General features: G+C 38.7%; 1 protein-coding gene across 2 annotated transcripts in view; it reads right to left on the bottom strand.

The window, feature by feature from the left end:
* LOC132822952 (tyrosine-protein kinase Srms-like) overlaps positions 1–22,488 on the bottom strand; it is a 68,290-nt gene that overhangs the window by 43,384 nt on the left and 2,418 nt on the right. Inside the window, exon 1 of one of the 2 annotated variants that reach the window (XM_060836397.1) lies at positions 2,536–2,597. The exons of the other annotated variant lie outside the window; for it this stretch is intronic. The gene's annotated coding sequence lies outside the window, so the exon portion shown is untranslated. Of the gene's footprint in view, positions 1–2,535; positions 2,598–22,488 lie in introns of those variants that run through there. 2 annotated transcript variants of the gene reach the window in all.

Consider the following 22,488-nt stretch of genomic DNA (forward strand, 5'->3'; position numbering starts at 1 on the left):
TCTTTGTTACTTCTTCAAAGAAGTCAATAAAGTTGGTGAGACATGATTTCCCATGCACAAAGCCATGTTGGCTATCCCTAATCAGTTCTTGCCTTTCCAAATACATGTAAATCCTGCCCTTCAGGATTCCCTCCAACAACTTGCCCACCACCAGCGTCAGGCTCACTGGTCTATAGTTCCCTGGCTTTTACTTACCACCTTTTTAAGTAGCATGTTGGCCAACCTCCGGTTTTCCAGCACCTCAGCTGTGACTATCGATGATACAAATATCTCAGTAAGGGTCCCAGCAATCATGTCCCTAGCTTCCCACAGAGTTCTAGGGTACACCTGATCAGGTACTGGTCCACTTTTATGTATTTTAAGACATCAGCAGCTCCTCCTCCGTAATATGGAAGGTGCTTACTTTTGATTGAGTCTGCACCAATGGGCCAAATGGCCTTTTTCTGTGCTGAGACACTTTGCCCTCCAGACTTTATGATATGGAAACTGGGTGGGTGCGGAAATGATCAGTTTACGTTAAGTGAATAATTAATGGTCAGTTCAGCTTATTAACAACCCTATTGACCTGACTAATACACCGCCTCTGCTATAAGATAATTGAGATGAGCAGTCGAGTTGCCACCTCTCCAGGATTGACCTGGGATCTCCAGGAATTGAACAGCCTGGAACACTGCTATGAGGGAAAACAATCATATGGAACATAACCTTGTTTTACTTTTCAATTTCTTTCAATGCTTTCATTTACCAGTTATAAAGATATTGCACAAAGTGAATGAAAAACAATTTGTATGAGTGGGATGATTGATCAACTGATAACATCTCCAGTAATAGGTCCAGGTGGACTTAGCAACCGGAGTAATCAGGCATGAGTGGACAACCTGATTTTATAGAAAAGGGACAGAAAGAAACGAGAGATTTGATTTGACTTATTATTGTCACGTGTACCAAGATCTAGTGAAAAGCATTGTTTTGCATGCTAACCTGACGAATCATATCATACATAAGTTTAACAGGGTAAAATAATTTAGAATATGGTGTTAAAGCTACAGGGAAGGTGTAGATGAAAATCAAATCTAAAATGGGAGGTCCATTCTTTAGTCTGATAACAGCAGGGAAGCAGCTGTTCTTGAATCTTGAATGGTCATTGTGGTGGGGTGTGATGGGGTTTGGAATGGGTGGCTTCATTGTCAGGATACCCTCCAAAGATGCTACCTACCCTTCCTCCTTAACCTTGTTTCTCTAAAACCCATCCAACCAATACTCCTGAAGTTGGCCAAACATTCCCACCCAATAACCCCAACATACCTCTCTAAGGATCCACTGAGCCATCTCTATGAGACTGTTTGCACTCCCAATGCCATTCATTACCAATCTCTTGCGTCTGCCAACCAACTTGATTGGCCAGCAACTCTAAAGGGGAGAGTTTCCTCTTGCTGAGGGGTGGAAGTTCCATTGTTCCTAAGTGAACCCACCCGCCACTTCATGGGGGTCGGTGGAAACATTCGATCAAACTGCCCAGGGTAACAGTGATGGTAGATAACCAGCTTGCTGAAAACAGTGGGAGTTCAGCAAAGCCCCAGAAGGTTACCAATCCTTATGGAAGTGATTCACAAACTTACAGACTAGGGCCAAGGGAAAAGTTCACAGTCAAACTCTGAAGAAAACAAAGTGAAGCTTGAACCAGCTCAAAGAAATGTCTGACTGTAGCAACAATGCTCTGGTGAAGCACCTTGTGATGTATTAGTATGTTAAAAGTATTGCAAAAATGCAAGTTGCCATAGTAGTGAAGAAAAGGCAGTATTGGTGATCTCTGTCTATAAAATATGGAATTGATAAAAAAATGATAAATTGTAGGAAGGTGGAGATGTTTATTTGTAGAACATTGTTCTTCATCGCATTTTATAAACTTGTATTGATTTTGCATGGCCCACTCATATTCTTTGAGTAAAAAGTGAGGTCTGCAGAGGCTGGAGATCAGAGCTGAAAATGTGTTGCTGGTTAAAGCACAGCAGGTTAGGCAGCATCCAAGGAACAGGAAATGCGACGTTCCTGATGAAGGGCTCTGGCCTGAAACGTCGAATTTCCTGTTCCTTGGATGCTGCCTGACCTGCTGTGCTTTAACCAGCAACACATTTTCACCACTCATATTCTTCATCAATTCCAATGGAGAAAGCCAGTAGGTACTCTCTGCTTTCCCTTGTAAGTTGGCAGAGCATCAGGTCTTTGTAAACAAATGTCTTGCTTACAAATTCTCAGGAACTATTTAACAAAATGATATACAATCTCAACATACCACATTGTATTGATTGCCTTAAAATAAATTAAGTTTGAACAGCAAGAGGCAAAAATTTCAGTCTTGTCCAATTCTAAAATGTAATGAAGTATTTCTATATTTTTACTGAAAAGTTGTGAATATTATTTTAGTCTATGTTCGGTAATGAGACTGACACTATAATTCAAAAGATTGGGGCAATTGTATGTTACTTGACAAGTTCAGCTCATTTGTACACAATAAAGCTACTCTTATATACATACCCCACTGAGAGTGTTGGATGTGAAGGTTCAGAATTTTGGGTGCAGCAGCTGTTGATAGAATCTGTTTCCTTGGGAGGAACAACAATTCTTTCAGCAAAGACAGAAATATTTGCATTTATATAGTATCATTCATGACCACAGCTGTCCCAGAACATTTTACAACCAGTGAGGTGCTCTTGAAGTGGTACTCACTGTTGTGATGAAGAAACACAGAGGCATTTTGCATGCAGCAAGCACCCAAAAGAAAATAGCAGTAGGTGTTGGCATAACCAGTGAAACCCATTTCTCATGAATGCATAAAACATGCCATTACACCAATACAGTAATCTATTTTTGTGTTGATGGTCAAAGGATAAGTATCAGTCTGGACAATTTGAGGTAACTCCTGTACCTATGTTTTTGTTTTTGCCACTGTTTACCTGTTATTTACTTAACTATGTGATCTGCCTGTATTGCTCGCAGGACAAAGCTTTTCGCTGTGCCTTGGTACATGTGACAATAAATTCAATTCAATTCAGTTCAATCTTTTCAGCCGTGAAAGTTCAAAGTATCAGGACCACCCTAAAGAGGCTGTCAAGAGCTTAAGTGATTGTGAATTAGTTTATTCAGTTTTTGAAGAAGCAAAAAGTTAGATTATGATGCACAAACCAAAAAGACAGGAAAAGCATTCAATCTGTGCCAGGTATGGACATTGCACTTCTCCCCGAGGACTAACAGATGGATAACATGGAGCATGTTGATCCATCTAACTTGTGGAGACAGCTTTGTGCTCAATAGCTGAAGTGTGAGGAAGGTCTTCTTCCATATGAAGATCAGGCTGTAACCCAACAACGACTGATACATGCCTCCAAGCGCCCGATAATGGACCTTTTAATGGGGCTAGTATTTTACCATTTGTCAGGGACTTCTTCAAATTTCTAATCAATTGACACACAACAGTTACCGAAGATCCCTGCCATTTCAATTTTTCTCCTCTGTCAGCCATTGTCCCCAATTAGATTCCTACACAACTGCAGGCCATTGAATACATTAATAAAAATGGGGCTGCTGATTCTACTTATAATAAACTGAAGTATCACCATTCATCAAGTTTCATGGAGGCTTTTACTCTGTAGGGCCTTTTCTCACATTATGGTTCCAAATGGGCCGAAGGGCCTGTTTCCACACTGTAAGTAATCTAATCTAATCTAACCTAATCTAAATGTGCCTCCTTAATGACCTATAGCAGCCCTATGGCAACATTCTTGTCAGATGCAGGGTTAAAAGGGATATTAGTCAAATGCTGGCAAATGGGACTAGATCAATTTAATAGATCTGGTCAGCGTGGACAAGTTGGACCGAAGGGTCTGTTTCCATACTGTATACCTCTATGACTCTTTGTCTGAGGGTCACCTCCTCCTTCATCACTGCCACCAAGTAATATTTTAGCTCTTTCAACTAATGCCATGCTGGAAGCCATTTGTTAAACCTTAACTGGACACCTTTGGAGAGAAGAGTGTAGAAGATGTCGTAATTTTGCGCATACCGGGATAGTGGTCTTTGCACCTCCTGTCTGACAGCCCTAACTTTGTACTTACATACATTACTTGTGGCTGGTGACTGGGTATGGAAGATCTCAGCAGGGCCCAGCTGGGAAAGTCATGTTGTCAATATTACAGTGCTGGATGATGCCCTATTAGCACTCTAGGTTCAGGAGCTTATTCACCATTCTGAATGGTGTGGGGTGCTGAACAGTGGCCATGTAATTGGGCTGCCTATTCCAAAATTTCAATCAGAGGGCGTCCAATAGCCTTTCTGAGCTCCTGGCCTGCACTTCAGCCCATTATTGTAATCAAGAATGACAATTCTACCCTTTGTCTGAGCCAGTAGGTCATGGGCTTAAATCCTACTCCTGATATTGAGCTAAACTGTCAATACTGAGGAGTACTGGATTGTTTAAGATGCTGTCTTTTGAAAGTAATGTAAAGTTGGGGTCCTGCCTGCTAATTTTGATGTCCATAGCATTTAGAAAAAAATCCAAAACTTGACCTAAGCCAACAATTTAATTTTTGGTTATAGTATTGCAGGAAGTCATTCTGTCTATTATATCCATACCAGCTCTCTGCAAAAATAACTCATCTGGTCTCACAGTCTTACTTTTTCCCTTTAGTCACATAAGACTTTTTCTTTAGATAAATGTTCAATTCTTCTTTGAATCTATAATTGAATCTACCTTCACAATACTGTGTGTTCCAGACTCTCACCACTTAGTGCATTAAAATAAACGGTTTTCTTCATGTCTCCATTAATCCTTTTGCCAGTGAACTTAAATCAGTGCCCTCAAGTCTTGATCTTGCAACACAAACAATTCCCCGGTCTACTCTGCTGAGACCCCTCTGATGTTATCATATTTCCCTTTAATTCTTTTTTCCCTGAGGAGAACAGACAAGCTTTTCCAATCCATGTGACTGAAGTTCGTCATCCCTGGAATTATTTTCATGAATCTTTTCTGCCTTCTCTTTAATGCCTTCTCATCCTTCCTAAATTGTGGTGCCCAGAATTGAAGAAAAAAATCTTGCCGGAGCTAAACCAATGTTTTAAACTTGTCACTTGCCTCAATTTGGGCATAAATATGCTGTTACAATCAGTTAAAGAACAAGTTTGACTGCATTTCAAAGCACCTCAATAAGTTTTTGTTTTACAGACATGACAAGACATTATATAAGTACAATGCTTCCCTTGGTAACCTTAGTACCCTCATGTCATGCATAGCACAACGAGATGCATATTAAAATTCCATTTACTCCCATTATTTGGGAAGGGGAGAATTCCTCTTATTGATATATATCTCAAGGTATAACAATGAATTGGATTGCTCTGCTAAAGTTTATTTCACATTAAAAAAGTTAATAGATGGAAGAGAGAAACATCATTCATTCTTCACCCTCTCAAACATTTTTTTGCATGTTTCTATTATTACTCATAAAAAAGGATCAGCCAGTTTTTCCACATTCTTGGAAGATTAAACATGGCCTTTCGCTGATTTATGGTAAAATACCACTGAACTAGCATTCCAGAGACCCACGATAATACCGACGGCATGGGTTCAAATGCCTCCACTGCAGCTGTTGGAATTTAAATTCAATTTATAATCTCAGTCACGGTGATCAAAATAACTATCCGCCATTATTGCAAAACCCTTTCTAATATCCTTTATGGGAGTAAATCTGCCATCCTTACTTGGTCTGTCCTGCTAATGCCTCCAGATTCACAACAATATGGGTGATTCTTAACTGTGCTCTGTGACTACTTTCTAAGCCTCTTAGTTCAAGATCAATTAGGGATGGGCAACAAATGCAGGCATTTTCTGTTATATTCTCATTCAATGAAAGAAAAAAATAAAATAAAAATCTGCTGCTACAATACCCATTTCAGGCTTGGTATAATGGCTGCATCTCAAGTCATCTGTAAATGGAGGCTGGAGAAGAGATTGTTGTCTTAAGAGGGTGTCTGCAACACAAGTCACTCTCAATGGGCGCCACCCTTCTCAATGTTTGGTGTCTTTGAATGAGGGAGCCCACAGATAATTGCACAGGTTTGTTTGTTATGCTCCAAGAGTAGTGTGCTTCTTGTAGCAAGGTTAATACCAGCATCATCAAAATGAAGCCTTCAAGGAGATATTAATTCCCCAGTTAACGGCCCCAATTGACAGCGGGGCAAGCCTTCTTAAACAAGAGAGGAGGCAGGAAGATGGTGAGGCCTCCATTTCACACACTACGATCTAACTAAATGCAACCCACTATCAGACTCGCAATGGGCGAGAGCATTAAATTCAACGTAATATCTCATGTGAATCAGTGATACTCACACTCTAATTTTCTATGCAGAGAATGTTTGTAAATATTGGTATAATCCTATCTGTAGATATTAATAAACTACTGGTGACTCCCCCAAGCACTGACCTGTTGTCAAAAACCTTTGTAGATTATGTCACATTCCCAACAACTTTCATATGTACTGATACCTCTCATAAATCAGTTAAATACTGAGAAATTTGAAGGTACCTCTTATAAACAAAGAAATCATAAGACCCCATTGTAAATATGGGAATACACATGTGGATCAACTTGCAAAGAGTAAAACATTCCTAGGAACTTTGTTGGGAAGCTATTGCGTATATTGTCATGATTTCAGGAAATCCTTAAAAACTGAAGATACATTCTCAGAATATTTCCTGGAAAACTGATCCATTACCTCACAAACATTGTAAACATCAGTACACTTCTGGAGAGCTCTGTAAATATTGATAAATTATAAGAGACCCTTATTCCTAAATTCTGAGAAAAAAATCAGAGTTTTCTCATTTATAGTATACCCAAATTATGCTGGTTTCTGGAACTTAAAGGAACTTATGCACAAATTCTCCTGCACATCTCAACTGTCTACACAGAAAATAAACAGCCGAAAAGCAATACAAATTAACTCCACTATTTGTGTGAGTTTACTCTTGTCTTCTGTCGATACATTACTATAATAAATATAGGAAATTCACTTCAACTAAATTATAGAGTCATAGAGTACTGAAACATAGAGCATTGAAACAGACCCTTCAGTCCAACTTGTCCATAACGATCATGTTTCCCAAACTGAATTAGTCCCACTTGCCTATGATTGGCCCATATCCTTCTAAATCTTTTCTATTCATGAACTTATCCAAATGTCTTTTAAATGATGTAATTGTATTTGCATTGACCACTTCCTCAGGCAGTTCATTCCACATACGAACCATCCTGGGTGGAAAAAGTTGCATGTGAATGACCTGATATTAACAAAAACGGAACGATATCACTCACTGAGAAGCTATTGAAAATTCTGGACAAAGAGTCAATAGTCTAAAGGAAAATCTATCCTCCAAATGACTTTTGCCACTTTTGTTTGTTCAGTTTTTATGAAGAGAAAATGTGCTGACAATTATTGCACTGCTTTTGTTACATAGACCACTTCTCTCCCCAGGAGTAGGTGGCCAAAAGACAACATCTTCTGACTTTTTTTCTTCATCCATACAGTTTCCGATCGGAGCCAAAATCCTTACTCATGACTTTCCTCATGAAGACTACCTCCACCCCTTTCTATCCACCTTATTTATACATGTTAAAAATAAAGTAGCTTGGAATATTTAGTTTTCAGCTTTGATCACAAAGCAATCACATCTCCGGAATGGATATCAGATCAAAACTATTTATCACCATTTGTGCTAATTAAACTTGCTATGAACACTTATACATTTAGATAAAGCACCTTTGCTGTTAATCTTTTATCGTTTGTCCTTGATGTGACATTATTCAATGCTGCACTGTTATTATTTAACACGGACAGTAAAATTGGGCTTTGTAGCAATATTGATGTCTGTATTGAGAGTCCAGAGGTGCTAAAAATCGTGGACTTGTGTAACCACAATAGCTGCAGAATGGCTGGTGGAAGACTTCTGAAATCCACTAGGGGCACTGCAGGTGGCCTTGCAGGACTTTCTGGAACAGCTTTGATCCTTCACACCACAGGTTTGAATATCACACCTTATGTGGCAGCAACAGACTGTGCTCGAAGGATGTCAGGCATCACTGGGGCGACTGACAGTGGAATGGTGGGAAGGCTTTCTTTCAATCATTTGCTGACGAGGTGATCCCTTGATGCCCTTGAAAAGGTGGTGGTGAGCTGCCTTTGTGAACCACTACAGTCCATTTGTTGTCGGTCATGAGAGCCATTAGTACAGAAAACTATCTGAATAACTGGATAGACATAGAAGAGCACATAGATACATAGCGCACTGGTAGGTTAGTGTTGAGTGACACTTGATTAAGGCTTTAAGGATTAAAATAAAGCATTTGAGTGGACGTTTAATTCAGAAAGACATATTCATTCAGGGTATATGGGTATTGCTGCCTGGGCCAGCATTTATTATGCATCCCTAACCTAGGTATTCTCCAGGTATTGCTACATTTGGACAGGGACTGCTCTCGTATCTGATGTGTCGCGAGTTTTGCTGAACACTGTGGAACTATCAGTGAACATCCCAATCTTTAATCTTATGCTGGAGGGAAGGTCATTAATGAAGCAGCTGAAGATGATTGGGTCTAGGACCACCCTGAAGAACTCCTGCAGAGATCCTTGGAACTGAGATGAGAACATAGGGAATATAGGAGCCATTAGCTATACAAAGAGATATGACCATGATAATGCATATAAAAATAGAAAATTGTCAATGTAACAGAGATATACTTGTTACATAGCACTAGCTTGACTAGCCTTACAATAGAAAGTATTTATCACAATTGTGACTGGTCCAAGCTTCTAAAGAGACGTCGATACAGTGATCCTCTTGTATGGTTTATGGTCATGGGACAAATGGTACACAAACTTTCATTTGTTGTACAATTTCTATCAAGCTTTATCTCCAAATGCTTAGGCCAAAATAAAACCTTTGCCTTATTTGAACCTGCAACCTTCTCCATTTTGAGTCCCATTTGAAGCTTTATGATAATTGGAATTGCAAACAGGGTGAGCTATTGATTGCCGGGAGGTTGGATGATCAGACATACTAAGAATGGGAGTAACTTTATCTATCACTATAGGCAGGGTGTTGGTCTTGCAACCAGATGAACTACCAATTAGATTGAAGTTGGAGATGGTAGCGTGCACGAAGAGAAAGGAGAGTGTGCTGTGTCCAAAACTACCATGTAGATTCTGTTAAATCAGCACCTCCAAAGGTAGATCAAGAGCCATTGTGTGAGAAATGCAGAATCACTACAAAACAGGACCGGTAAACAGCCGTGGAAATAAGGAGAAGTCACACATGGTGGTGGTTGCTGAGATTAATGACGTTTTTATTGTCTGGAAAGTCTTTAATGTTTGGAAACAATACACTTAGTTGGAAGCCTGTCAGAGGATAAACTAAATTTTGCTTGAATAACAGAACAAGATTCTGGAACAAAAGGGTTAGAATCCCGGGAAACTATTGGATGCACAAAAAAATCTGGTGGGATACAGACACAGGGATGAGAGAAAGGTTAGAAGTTACCTTGGGAGTACCACAGAGTCTAGAATGCTGTGAAAAAGACAAAAAAAAGGAAAATGTGTCCATGTGGTGTGTCAATGTTGGTGTTTAGTCTCAGTGTTAGATGCTAGTAAATATGAATGGGTGTGAAGTGTGTCTGAGCAAAGTTGTATTAAATGTATGCAAGTTAAAAGCAGCAACTCGACAATTATATAACAAAAATGAGAGATTGGGTGATGAGAAAGCATTGCTTACGTTGTTTGGTGGTAGAAGCATTCTAGGTTGGATACTAAGTAAAAACAGAAAGAAGTGAGGATGCTGTAAATCAGAGACAAAAATAGAAATTGTTGGAAAAGCTCAGCAGGTCTGGTAACATCTGTGGAGAGAAATCAGAGTTAATGTTTTGGGTTGAGTGACTCTTCTCAGGTGTTCTCCACAGATGCTGCCAGCCCTGCTGAGCTTCTCCAGCAGTTCCTATTTTTGTTTCAAGGTTGGATCCAGATTGTGAAGACTTTGGACAATCCTCTCCATGAAACAGAATAGTAGATAATCCATCGAAACAGAAAGTGAAAGTAGTCTTATCAAACAAAGTTTAAGCAGTTGGAGGAAAGGTACAGCCAGTTGGAATTATAATTGGGAGTTGACAGGACAGAGAATCTCTTGCAGACAGGAAAGGGTGAATGAGGAGCAGGATGATGCAGAAATGTAGAACAGATCAGGGGTCTGGGAAAATGCAGTTCCCTGATGGTATATTATGCAAACACATCAAGGAAAGAGGAAAAAAAGGCAAGAGAGATATTGTTGTAGCAGAGGTGAAACAAAGCTGTGCAGGAAAGGCTCAGAATATTTGCAGTCTCTAAGTATGTTACCAGAGACGACATTTATTATGTAACAGAATAATTGGTAGTTTTACTGGTAAGTTATGGCAAAAGACAGTGTCAATTGGGTGTTGATACCAACTGGGAAAAAAGAAAGCTCTCTCTCTAAGACAGATAAAAAAGGCATTGGAATGTTAGAAAATTCTAGACTCTGTGGTACTCCCAAGGTAATCTCTAACCTTTCCCTCACCCATGTTTCTGTATCCTACCAGATGTTTTCGTGCATCCAATAGTTTCCCAGGATTCTAACCCTTTTGTTCCAGAATTCTGTTCTGTTATTCAAGCAAAATGTAGTCCCATCCATTTCCAATAGACTGGAAAATCTAGTCTTACGAATAGGGAAACTGACACAAGGATAAGAGCTTTATGGCCACTTTCCTGATTGATCAAAAGGTGGAGACCCACAGTTTTAATGAGAGAGAAGAGAATAGGTTGTTGCTGTTGACCCTTCATGAGGGGAATCACTCTGCCCTGACAGAGGATAAGAAGAAGGGTTTAAGGTACCTGGGGAATGAGATGAAAACTTGGGTTTAAGGGGCTGTACATTTCAGAAGTAGGGACATATACCAACAAGTTCATAATATTTGCCAGAGACTGTGAAAAGCTGCTGCTGAATCTCTAATACGGTTTGAAATAGTTTTTTTGTTCTATTCTTGAGTGAAAGAGATAGACTGGTCAAATAGCCTTTGGAATTGAGTGGATTGCAGGCCAGTGTCTATATCGCTTAAACATGGTTTAGCATTATGTGGCCTGTTTTGTAATCATCTTAAAACAGTTTGCTATTTAGTTGTTATTTACCTTCCCTGAATGCATCTGCTCTTCTTAGAACAGCAAAGTACTGCAGATGCTGTAAAGCTGGAATAAAAACAGAAAATGCTCAATGTTTTCTGAAATAGTGTTATTTCAGACTTAAAACAAGCGATAGGAAAGGCAAGATTTGTGAACTGTGGATGGCAGGAGAAATTGTGCGACTAGCCAAGAGGAAAGGGGAAGCGTACATAAGGTACTAGCAGCTAAGAACAGAACAGGCCTTGGAGGAATATTGGGAGAGTAGGACCAATCTTAAACTAGGAATCATGCGGCTAAAAGGCGTAATGAAATAACTTTAGTGAGCAGAATTAAGGAGAATCCTAAGGCCTTTTATTCATATATAAGAAGCAAGAGGATAACTAGAGAAAGGGTTGGTCCACTAAAGGATACGGAAGGAAGGAAGATTGTGTGTCGAACATGAGAAAATGGGTGAGATTCTCAATGATTACTTTGCATCAGTGTTCACTGAGGAGAGGGACATGATGAATGCTGAGATTAGAGATAGAAGTGTGTTTACTCTGGATCACGTTGACATAAAGAGGGAGGATGTGTTGGGTAGGCTATAGGATATTAAGATTGACAAATCCTCAGGATCGGATGGGATCTATCCCAGATTGCTGAGGGAGGCAAGAGAGGAAATAGCTGGGACTCTGACAGATATCTTTGTAGCATCCTTAAACACAGATAAAGTACCGGAGGACTGGAAAGTTGCTGATGTTGTCTGCCTGTTCAAGATGGATAGTAGGGAAATTCTAGGTAACTACAAACCAGTGAGCCTGACGTCAGTGGTGGGAAAGTTGCTGTAGAAGGTACTGAGGAATAGGATCTATTTATATTTGCAAGAGAATGGGCTTATCAGTGATAGACAACATGGTTTAGTGCGGGGGAGATCATGCCTTACCAACTTATTAGAGTTTTTTTGAGGAAGTGACCAAGTTGATAGATCAAGGAAAGGCTGTGTAGATGTCATATACATGGACTTTAGCAAGGCATTTGATAAGATTCCCCATGATAGTCTAAAGGAGAAGGTAAAGTCACATAGTGTGCAGGGTGTTCTAGCTAGGTGGATAAAGAACTGGTTGAGCAAAAGGAGACAGAGCGATAGTTGAAGGGAGTTTCTTGAAATGGAGAAAGGTGACTAGGGGTGTTCTACAGGATCAGTGCTGGGGCCACTATTGTTTGTGATATACAGAAACAATCTGGAAGAGAGCATTGGTGGTCTGATCAGTAAGTTTTCAGATGACACGAAGATTGGTGGAGTAGCAGAAGGCATAGGGTACTGTCAAAGAATACAGGAGGATATAGATGGACTAGAGATTTGGACAGAAAAGTGGAAGATGTAGTTCCAACCAGGCAAATGTGAGGTGATGCATTTTGGAAGGTCTAATTCTAGAGTGAACTATACTGTAAATGGAAGAGCCTTGGGCAAAGTTGATGAGCAGAGAGATTTGGAATTCAGATCCATTGTACCCTGAAGGTGGCTGCACTGGTGGATAGAGTGGTCAAGAAGGCATATAGTATGCTTGCCTTCATCGGACAGGATGTTGAATATAAGAGCTGGCAGGTCATGTTAAAAGTGTACAAGACTTTGGTTGGGCCACATTTTGAATACTGTGTACAGTTCTGGTTGCCACATCACCAAAAGGATATGGACGCTTTGGAGAGGGTGCAGAGAAGGTTTACAATGATATTGCCTGGGATGGAAGGTGCTAGCTATGGAAGTAGTTTAGGATTGTTTTCATTAGAAAAAAGGAGATTGAGGGGGGGGGAGGCCTGATTGAGGTCTACAAAACCATGAAGGGTTTAGACAGGGTGGATAGAGATAAGTTTTTCCCCAGGATGAGGGATTCAATAATGAGAGATCATGGTGTTCAAGATGAGAGGAGAAAGCTTTAAGGGGGATACATGCGGAAAATACTTTACACAGAGGGTGGTATGTGCTTGGAACGTGTTGTAGAGGCAGTAGAGGCAGGCACGGTAGATTCATTTAAGGTGCGTCTGGACAGATGCATGAGTAGGTGGGGAGCAGAGGGATACAGATCCTTAGGAATTGGGCGATAGGTTTAGACAGTGAATTTGGATTGGCGCAGGCTTGCAGGGCTGTATGGCCTTTTCCTGTGCTGTAAATTTTCTTTGTTCTTTGTTCTAAAACATTAACTCTCTGTCTCTCTACACAGATGCTTCCAGACCTGCTGAGTTTCTTCTGAATTTCCTGTTTTATTACCTGCTATTCTTTTGTGCAAACAAACGACACATTCCATGTATGTGATGTTATTGTGTTTGAAATATGACTCAGGATTTAGAATCAAAGGGAATTCAAAATATTCAGAGTATTTGAAATGACTTTGCAATGGATTGGGCTGATCTTGGGGTTAAAAACATACTGCAAAGTTTTAGGATTCAGGATTCTGATTCTTACCATAGTCTCGAGATTAATTGATATATTTTAATTTCAGACGTTGTTAAATCAGATTTAGAAACAGATATATTTAAGTGATTTGAATTCCAAAGGGGGAGAAAAGGAAACTGAGAAGTTTGGAGAGATTTGATGATTAATCTAAAATCATCCAATAAAGCTACAGGACTGAGAATCATGACCTAGATTTAAAGATTCAAGTTACAGGGTCAGAGTGACAATGTAACTTTAAAGCTAAAACACATTAAAACATTATTCATAGGTGGGGCAGTCATTTTAAATTCCAAACTTGCATAGTAAAGTTGAAGCAGCTGCAATTCAAATGTGCAAGTAAAAAATGAGGTCTGCTATTCCTGAGATGCTGCCTAACCTGCTGTGCTTTGACCAGCAACACACATGCAGCAATTCAAATGTGGTCAACACGGAAGGGTCACAGTAGTTCAGAGAACCCTGAGACCCACAGACTGCTAGAATAAAATGATTGCTGTGTGTGGCCAACAATGTGTGCTTAAAAAGATTACCTTGAACATTGTTTGGTCCCAGATAATGATTTTAAAAACTAGTTTAAGCCAGGTCATAGAATCTGCAGCACTAAACTCCCAAAGGAAAAGAATTGCTTTTGTTGAAGCAAAGGAGACAGAGAGGCACATGTCCCTCTGGAACCTTAGCCTTTCCTGTTTCTCAGTTGGAGACCCAAACAGTTTAGCATCTGATGAGAAGGGAAGGCCACTGCAGTGGATACAGTCTCCATGTCTGGTTGTTGAGGGCGGTCTTGAATGAACCTTTTAATAGTGAGTTTTCGTGTGAATGCGGTGGATGAATGAATGATATGTGAAACAGCAGTAACTAACAATTATGTGTTATGAAGGTGTAGAGGTGTACTGTACCTTTAAGAGAGTTGAAAAGCTAGCAGAACTACCTGACACAGTAAAGTGTTCTGAACAAGGTAACAATGTAACATTTGGTCGAACAGCTAGAGTAGCTGGCTTGCCTGGAGACAAAAACAAATTCAAATTTGGTCAATCAGTTTAAATTATGCCCCAAGATACCAAACACCAATCAAGTTTGAATTTAGTATTTTGACAATATTAAAATCAATGAAACGATGTGATGTTTTGAGGTATAAATATCAGACATTTTGAACAGTTATCCAGAGCAGCAAAGAGAACTGTCAAGCGACCAACAAATACAGGCTGCCTGCAGAACAGCTCTCTCAGAAGGTACCTTTACCTCTCAGCGACCTGTGAAACAGAATCCCTAAGAAGAAGAAAAGAAGACAGAGGGAAATCTACAGAGGACACTCGGCAAGCTGACTGGTTTTGAAACGTGTTTTTTTTTGTTTGTAAATCGTAATCGGGATTTTTTTATTGGACCATTATTGTACAGGAGAAGGTAAAAGATAGATTTAGAGAAAGGAGTTGTAAATAGTTGTCAGTTAAATATTCTCTGTTAGACTTAAAAAAAAAGTTGTTAACTTTTACTTTAAATAATGACTTTTGGGATAGTTCTTTGCCTCTTGTATTTTAACAGATTATAGCACATGGTGAATCTTTTCTGTGTTGCTGGTTTAAATTAGCAGAGGGTTTCCCCCCGTGTCGTAACATATGGAACAATCTAAGTCTAAACATATGTATCCTTTACATCAGTTCTGAAAATATATCAATATAATCTAAACAATTACATAACATTTTTATAATCTGAATGTACACAATGAAATATCCAGCAATTATATTAAAATCTGAAAGTTGGATGCCAGGAAAGGGACAATGCCACCATTGTTTGTTCATCTTTTGTATAGTTTTCTTTCTTAATTGAAGTGTAATTTCTCCTGTCAGTATTGCTACATGTGTTTAGGGTGGAGATACAGATATGGGCACAAATAAAATAATTCAACAATTGTAATTTTGAGGTAAACCTATCAATTTACATTAAGGAAGAAGGTTCAAGATTGGTACTGGAGAATAATACTATGGAAGCAAATGGAGTTAAAGGTTTATCGGTCCCAGGACATGATTGGTTACACCTTAGGATATTCAAGAAAGTAGCAGTGGAGATAGTGGATGTACTGGTAGTAGCTTTTCATGAATTCTTAACAGATGATTGGAACACTGCCAATGTAACACACTAATTCAAAAAGGGAGAGAACAAAAGAAAAGCAATGACAGGCCAATTATCTTAACGCCTGTCATTAGTAAAATGTTAGAGTCTATTATCAAAGAGAATGTAGAAACACAAAAGTATAATTAAGCAGAGTCAGCATGGCTTCATGAGTGGAAAATCGTACCTGACAAATGTATTAGAAATTTTTATGGAAGTAACAAGCTGGATAGATAAAATGGAAGCAGTAGATGTAATATATTTGGATTTCCAAATGGCATTCAGTAAGATACCACGTGAATCTATTTAATAAAATAAGAACACATAGTTTTTGGGGTAGTGTTTTAGCATGGATAGGGCATTGGCTATCTAATAGAAGACAGAGAATTGGGATATGGGAGGTAATTTCAGAATGGCAACTTACAATCATGGAGTCTCACGGAGGTCAGTACTGTGAGGCCACATTCTTTGCAACTTACATTGACTTCAATGAGGAAAATGAATATACTACTGCCAAATTTGCAGATGACACAGAGCAAGTGGGAAGGCAAGTGATGAGAATGACAACTTTACATAGAGATATAAACAGGTTGAGTAACTGGACAAAAATGACGGAAACACATGTAGAAGAATGACAAGTTATGCAGTTCAGCAGGGAGAACAGTAGAGCTGAATATTATTTAAATAGAGAAAGACTGTAGAAAGTCCTTGTGCATGATTGCAAAATGTTAGCATTCAAGTTCAGCAGGTAATGGAGAAGGCAAAAGGAATTAATGCCTTTACTTCAAAGAGAATGGAGTATAAATATTGAGAAGTCTTGCTAAACCTATCCAAGGCACTAGTTAGAATGAATCTAGAATACAATGATATAAAACAAAGAACTCCAGATGCTAGAAATCTGAAACAAAATCAGAATTTCTGGAGAAACACAGCAGGTCTGGCAACATCTGTTGAGAGAAAGCAGAATGAATGTTTTGGGTTGAGTGATCCTTCATCAGGGTACAGTGATAATTTAAATGCATAAATCTGTAGAATACAACTATTAGTTTTGGTCTGTTTATCTAAGGAAATATATACTAGCATTGGAGGGAGGCAAGCGAAGGTTGACTAGAGTTATCCTAGGTGTGGAGGGATTTTCCTATGAGGAGACCTTATTGTAACAGACAAGATTTTTAACAGGGTGGGTGCTGAAAGGTTGTTTTCCCTTTGTGGGTGAGTCTAGGAGCAGACACCATAATCTCAAACTCAGATTGCTCGTTGAGAACAAAGATGAGGAGGACTTTCTTCTCATCTTCTCTCTTCTTGTGGTTTGTATTGAAGATTAAACACAAATATCAAAGAACTACAGATGCTAGAAATCAGAAACATCTGAAAAAGGGTCATTGGACCAAAACCATAACTCTGATTTCTCTCTACAGATGCTGCCAGACCTGCTGTGTTTTCCCATCAATTTTGGTTTTTGCTGTATTGAAGAATCCTGCAGATCAATGGCAGTATTCTACCACTAATTGAGTGTATTGATGTCCCAAACTTAAATGTAAAGATATTCTGACAGCCAAGCTTGTTTGCAAGCTACCCAAATACATACAATGAAATAAACTTGGACAGACGTGAACGGGAAAATGTGTCATCAAATGCTTTCAACATTTGAGGAGGACAGAATCAAATGCCTTCAGGACAAGCAAATGTAGCAGAATGCCAAAGACAAAAATCATCACTAACAATGGCTTCATAGGCAGTATTTGCAATCAATTATTCAAATCAGAGACTTGACCTAATGTCACACATCAGTAGACATCAACATAGTCTGAGACCAGTAGTCTCTTTCGCTGTATACACAACCAGCAAAACAACAGAAGAATCTATCACAACAATTGCTAGGATGTGAGGGACAATTGACACATTCAAGGAATTAAAATAAGCAGGTATTGATAAAAATTGAAGATTGGGTAATTTTCAAGGAGATAGAAGAGGTGATGCCCAAGAAAACCACTAACATAAAGGCCAGAAAGGAAGGTCATTGCAAAGTCACAATTGGAAAGCAGTGAATTTCTGCATGTGAGGAGCAGCATGCATTCAAATGAAGAATGTCGTGGTTTTCTATAACATACAACTATCAACAAGTTGAAAAAATTAACTGCAAATTCCATAAGATCAGGTTGTTAGAAAATGCAAAATTTATTCAAATGAACTGTAACGCTAGATTTGAAACACATAATTGGGAAATTGGGTAAAACTTTACGTAAATCCTGACTTGAGAATGCAGAATTGTGACACTGGTGCCCAAAGTCAGAAGCTGACTCAATTATTAACATCAGATGTCCTAATTTTAATCAGTTAAAAAAAATCAAATGAATACTGCAAGAAAAAGGGGAATTGATTATATAAACTCTGACTAGGATTTTTTTCTAATTCTTTGTGATGTTGTAAAATACACACATGGTGAAAAATAAAACTTGAGTTCAACTGATTGATTCTGTTGTCATGGTAGAGTGGTTAAGATGATGGACTTGAAAACAACTGGGGTTTTCTTATTCAAATCCTGCTGACTACTGTGGAGGTTGGAGGGCGGAAATAGGAAGGGAGTTTTTATCCCTCCTATTGGTTGAAGGCCAATCACAGGCGGTTTAGAGGGCATGTCAACAAAAATGTTGGGACAGCACTTTGGTTCAGTGGTTATCACTGTTGCCGCACAGCACCAGGAATTTGGCTTTGATTCCAGCCTCAGGAGATTTTCTATGTGGAGTTTCCCCACTTGCCCTGTGTTTATCTGGGTTTGCTCGCTCAGTCCAAAGATGTGCACTTTAGGTGGATTGGCCATGCTAAATTTTCCTCTAGTGTCCATGGATGTGTAGGTTAGGTGGATTAGCCATGATGAATGCAGAGTTACAGGGATAGGGTGGGGATGCTGGGCCTGGGTGGGATGCTTTTTGGATGGTCGATGCAGACTCAAATGAATTCTTTCAGCACTGTAGGGATTCTATAACTTCAATGAAATAACTTACTTTTCTGGCAAACTAAAAGAATACAGTGAATTTTTAAAAAAATTGTTAATTTCCATTACTTTTATTCTTATTCCCAGCACTTAATCATGTGTATTTATGCATAATTAAAAACCTTACGAATAACTTTCCACATTTAAGATCCCAATCATTTCATCTTATTATTATACATCTGAATGCAGCATGTGATACTGGATTATGTTTCCTGGGATTTAAAATTAATTTCAAATAACATTGCAATCAGGTAGGCAGACAAACAGACACACACACACAAACAAACAAACAGAACAAGTTGTTCATACAGTGATCAATGTCAACAGCATTAAAAAAAGGTTATCTGGCCATCATCACATCGCTGTTCATGAAAGCTTGCCACATGCCGATTGGGTGCCACTTTCACATAAAAGAATTACAAGGACTATCATTGTTGTTATTGATACAGTGAGAGACAACAGCACAATCAGATATCATTAATTTTCACACCTAATCTGTATTGGTCAATGCATTGAGTTTGGGAGTTAGGATGTCATGTTGTGCTGTATAGGATATTAGTTTGGAAAACTTTTGGAACAATGTGTTCAAGTCTGGTCTCTCTACTATAAGAAAGATGCTAAACTTGAAAGGATTCTGAAAAGATTTACAGGGATGTTGCTGGAGCTGGATAGTTTGAACTGGAAGGTGAGGCTGAAAAGACTGGGACTATTTTCACTGAAGTGTCAGAGGCCTCACAGAGGTTTATAAATCATGAGGGGCATGGTTAGAATGAATAGCCAATGTCTTTTTCCTGGTGTAGGGATGTCTAAAAGTAGAGGGCATAGGTTTAAGGTGAGAGGTGAAAGATTTAAAAGGGATCTGATGGGCAACATTTTCATGCAGTGGGTGTTGTGTGTATGGAATAAACTGCCAGAGGAGGTGGTGGATGCTAGTACAATTACAACCTTTAAAAGGAATCTATATGGATATATGAATAGGAAGGGTTTAGAGGGAAATGGGCTAAGTGCTGGCAAATGGGACTAGATTAATTTAGGATATCCGGTCGGCAAGGACAAGTTGGACCAAAGGGTTGGTTTCTATGCTGTACAACTCCATGACATTATAAAAGATCCAAGGACAGTGGAATTGTTAGTTTCTGAGCAGATCTGTAGGGCTAACTTACTGAAACAAATTCTGTATTTATTTTTCATCTACCCAATTCAGATTCTTTTTCATTTAGGCATGTTTATAGAGGAGAAAACTGTTTTGCTTCTTTTGAAAAATAATTCTTTAGCAGCTTATTTAATGTTGTGTCCATACAATTCATCTAACAATCACAATTCTAGAAATTTGCCTTAAAGTTCATATAGTCTATCATTCTATCATTTAACCTAATAATCCACAAGGCCTGTTCTTTCCTGTTGGAAAGGTTAACTCCACACCTATGTAGAGTTGTATGTCTGCAATGCTAAGGTAGCATTTTTTTCTAAAAAAGAAAGAGAAAGTTTAAGTGAATAAGTGCCCTGGATAACACTTTTTCTTCATAGTCGACACTTTCATTTAAGGTACTGGGATGGGTCAACCAAAAGACTTTCAACTGTGGATCTGGGTTTGAATTCAGTCTAGATCAATGAGATAAAAATCCCCTGGCTAGTGATTTGAAGTATTTGAGCACTTTCAACCTAGATACTGTTGAATTTGGATCTTGACATAAAACAAGCTCACCTAGGATGGCCTGTATATAAAATGAAAAACCCAAAATCAACCTTCTTTGAACATAACATTACTTCAAAAAAAAATTCAGGTGGTGATAACAGAATCATTCCAAATATTTTATTATGTTGCTTGTGTGACTTTACTGTCTCAGTACTGTGGCTTGCTCAGAATCAATTCTTTGAGGAGAAAGTGAGGACTGCAGGACCTGCTGTGCTTTTCCAGCAACACATTTTCAGCTCAGAATCAATTCTGCCAGTCTTCTATCTGACAATCTTCTATTGAACAACTGCAAATACAAATTAATTTTCATGCATCTGATACTTGTTTGAGAGACTTTGCAGTGTACACATTGGCTGCTGCATTTGCTTACATCACAGTGACTGTACCTCAAGAGAAGTATGCATTGATATTGTACTTTGATATAGTACTCTGGAATTTACCGATGGATGTAATAGTAATGTTAGATTCAAAGATGTGTCTGATACATTCCTATTCTATCCTTTCTTGTGAATGTACCTAGTCACAAATTAAGCATAAATGAAGGTCGCTTTCCATGGTCCTAGGAAAGGACCAAGTAGACAAAGAATAAAACATTCAAATTTGAAGAATTCAGTTTCAACTCATTTAACTATCATTCATGCACATTAGGCACATCATGTTCAAGAAGCTGCAGCTGGGAACATATTTAAATTTCTAAAGTGACATATTTCTTCCGTTAAGAAATCTGACGTTGCTACAAATGGAGACATGAAGATCCTTGGTCAAGGGATAGGTTTGAAAGAACTTTTCAAGGGGAGGACAGATTAAAAGGTTTCAGGTGAGACTTTCAGAGCTTAAGGGCTTGGCAGCAGAATTTACAGCAATTAATAGTTGATGAGATGTAGATGACAGCGGATATCTTGAGTTGTAGAGTTGGAAAAGGTTATAGATATAGGAAAGGGCAAAGACAAGGAAGGATTTCTAACTGGGCTGGAAAAGGGAGAAGTTCAAAGGCTAAGCTAAATTGCCCATAGTGTTAGGTAGGGGGTAAATGTAGGGGTATGGGTGGGTTGCGCTTCGGCGGGTCGGTGTGGACTTGTTGGGCCGAAGGGCCTGTTTCCACACTGTAAGTCTAATCTAAAAAAAAGAAGTGCAGATTCTGGAAATCTGATACAAAAACAGGAATTGCTGGAGCAACTCAGCACGTTTGGCTGCATTTGTGGAGAGCAATGGAGTTAATGTTTCTAGTCCAGGGACCCTTCTTCAGAGTGGTTCTGAAGACTCACTGGATGTAAAACGTTAACTCTGTTTTTGTTAATGGGACAAAACAATTTGATAATTCTTCAGACCATCTTACAGAATGAGATCTTGGCACACTCTACTTACAATGAGTTGTATTTATATAGCATTTTAACATAGTAACAACATCCCAAAGGTTTCACAGGAGCAGTTTTAGAGGTCATTTTATGCTGAGGTACAAAAAGATGCCAGGTCAAACATTTGATCCAAGAGGCATGTTACCCACATTTATACCCAGAGCAACCAGCTGTTAAAACTAGGCAGACACTTAGATCAGCAAAGGTTTGGGGGAGCTAAAAACCAAACTAACAAACCACTTAAGTAAACAAAGAGACTTTGATAATGCAAATAAAAGCTCAATATCTACTGAAACACAATAGGCTTCTATGTATTTACACTGTAGCCTTTCCCAAAATTTCATAGTATATTCCTCATTCCATTAATGTAGCAGTTTTAGAAATTTGAACATCTAAAATGATTCCAAAGCTGTGAATCAGTAAATAATATCAAAGAATATCATTGAATGTAACTCATTCTATTGCAATGACTGTGCCAATTACACACAGAATAAACCAGAAAGGAACACACAGCATCATATTATAATGTGTACTCTGCCTCTTGTAATGTGCATTTCTTCCAGCATATAAGCTGTGGAAAGTGTATAACAGTGATCAAGTACAATCAGGATGATAATAATCTCCTTAAAATTAAATTTGCAATTATCAATATTGAAATATTATTTATGCTTATGCA

This window comes from Hemiscyllium ocellatum, chromosome 15 (assembly GCF_020745735.1).
Source record: "Hemiscyllium ocellatum isolate sHemOce1 chromosome 15, sHemOce1.pat.X.cur, whole genome shotgun sequence".
In the NCBI taxonomy this organism is placed as follows: Eukaryota; Metazoa; Chordata; class Chondrichthyes; order Orectolobiformes; family Hemiscylliidae; genus Hemiscyllium; species Hemiscyllium ocellatum.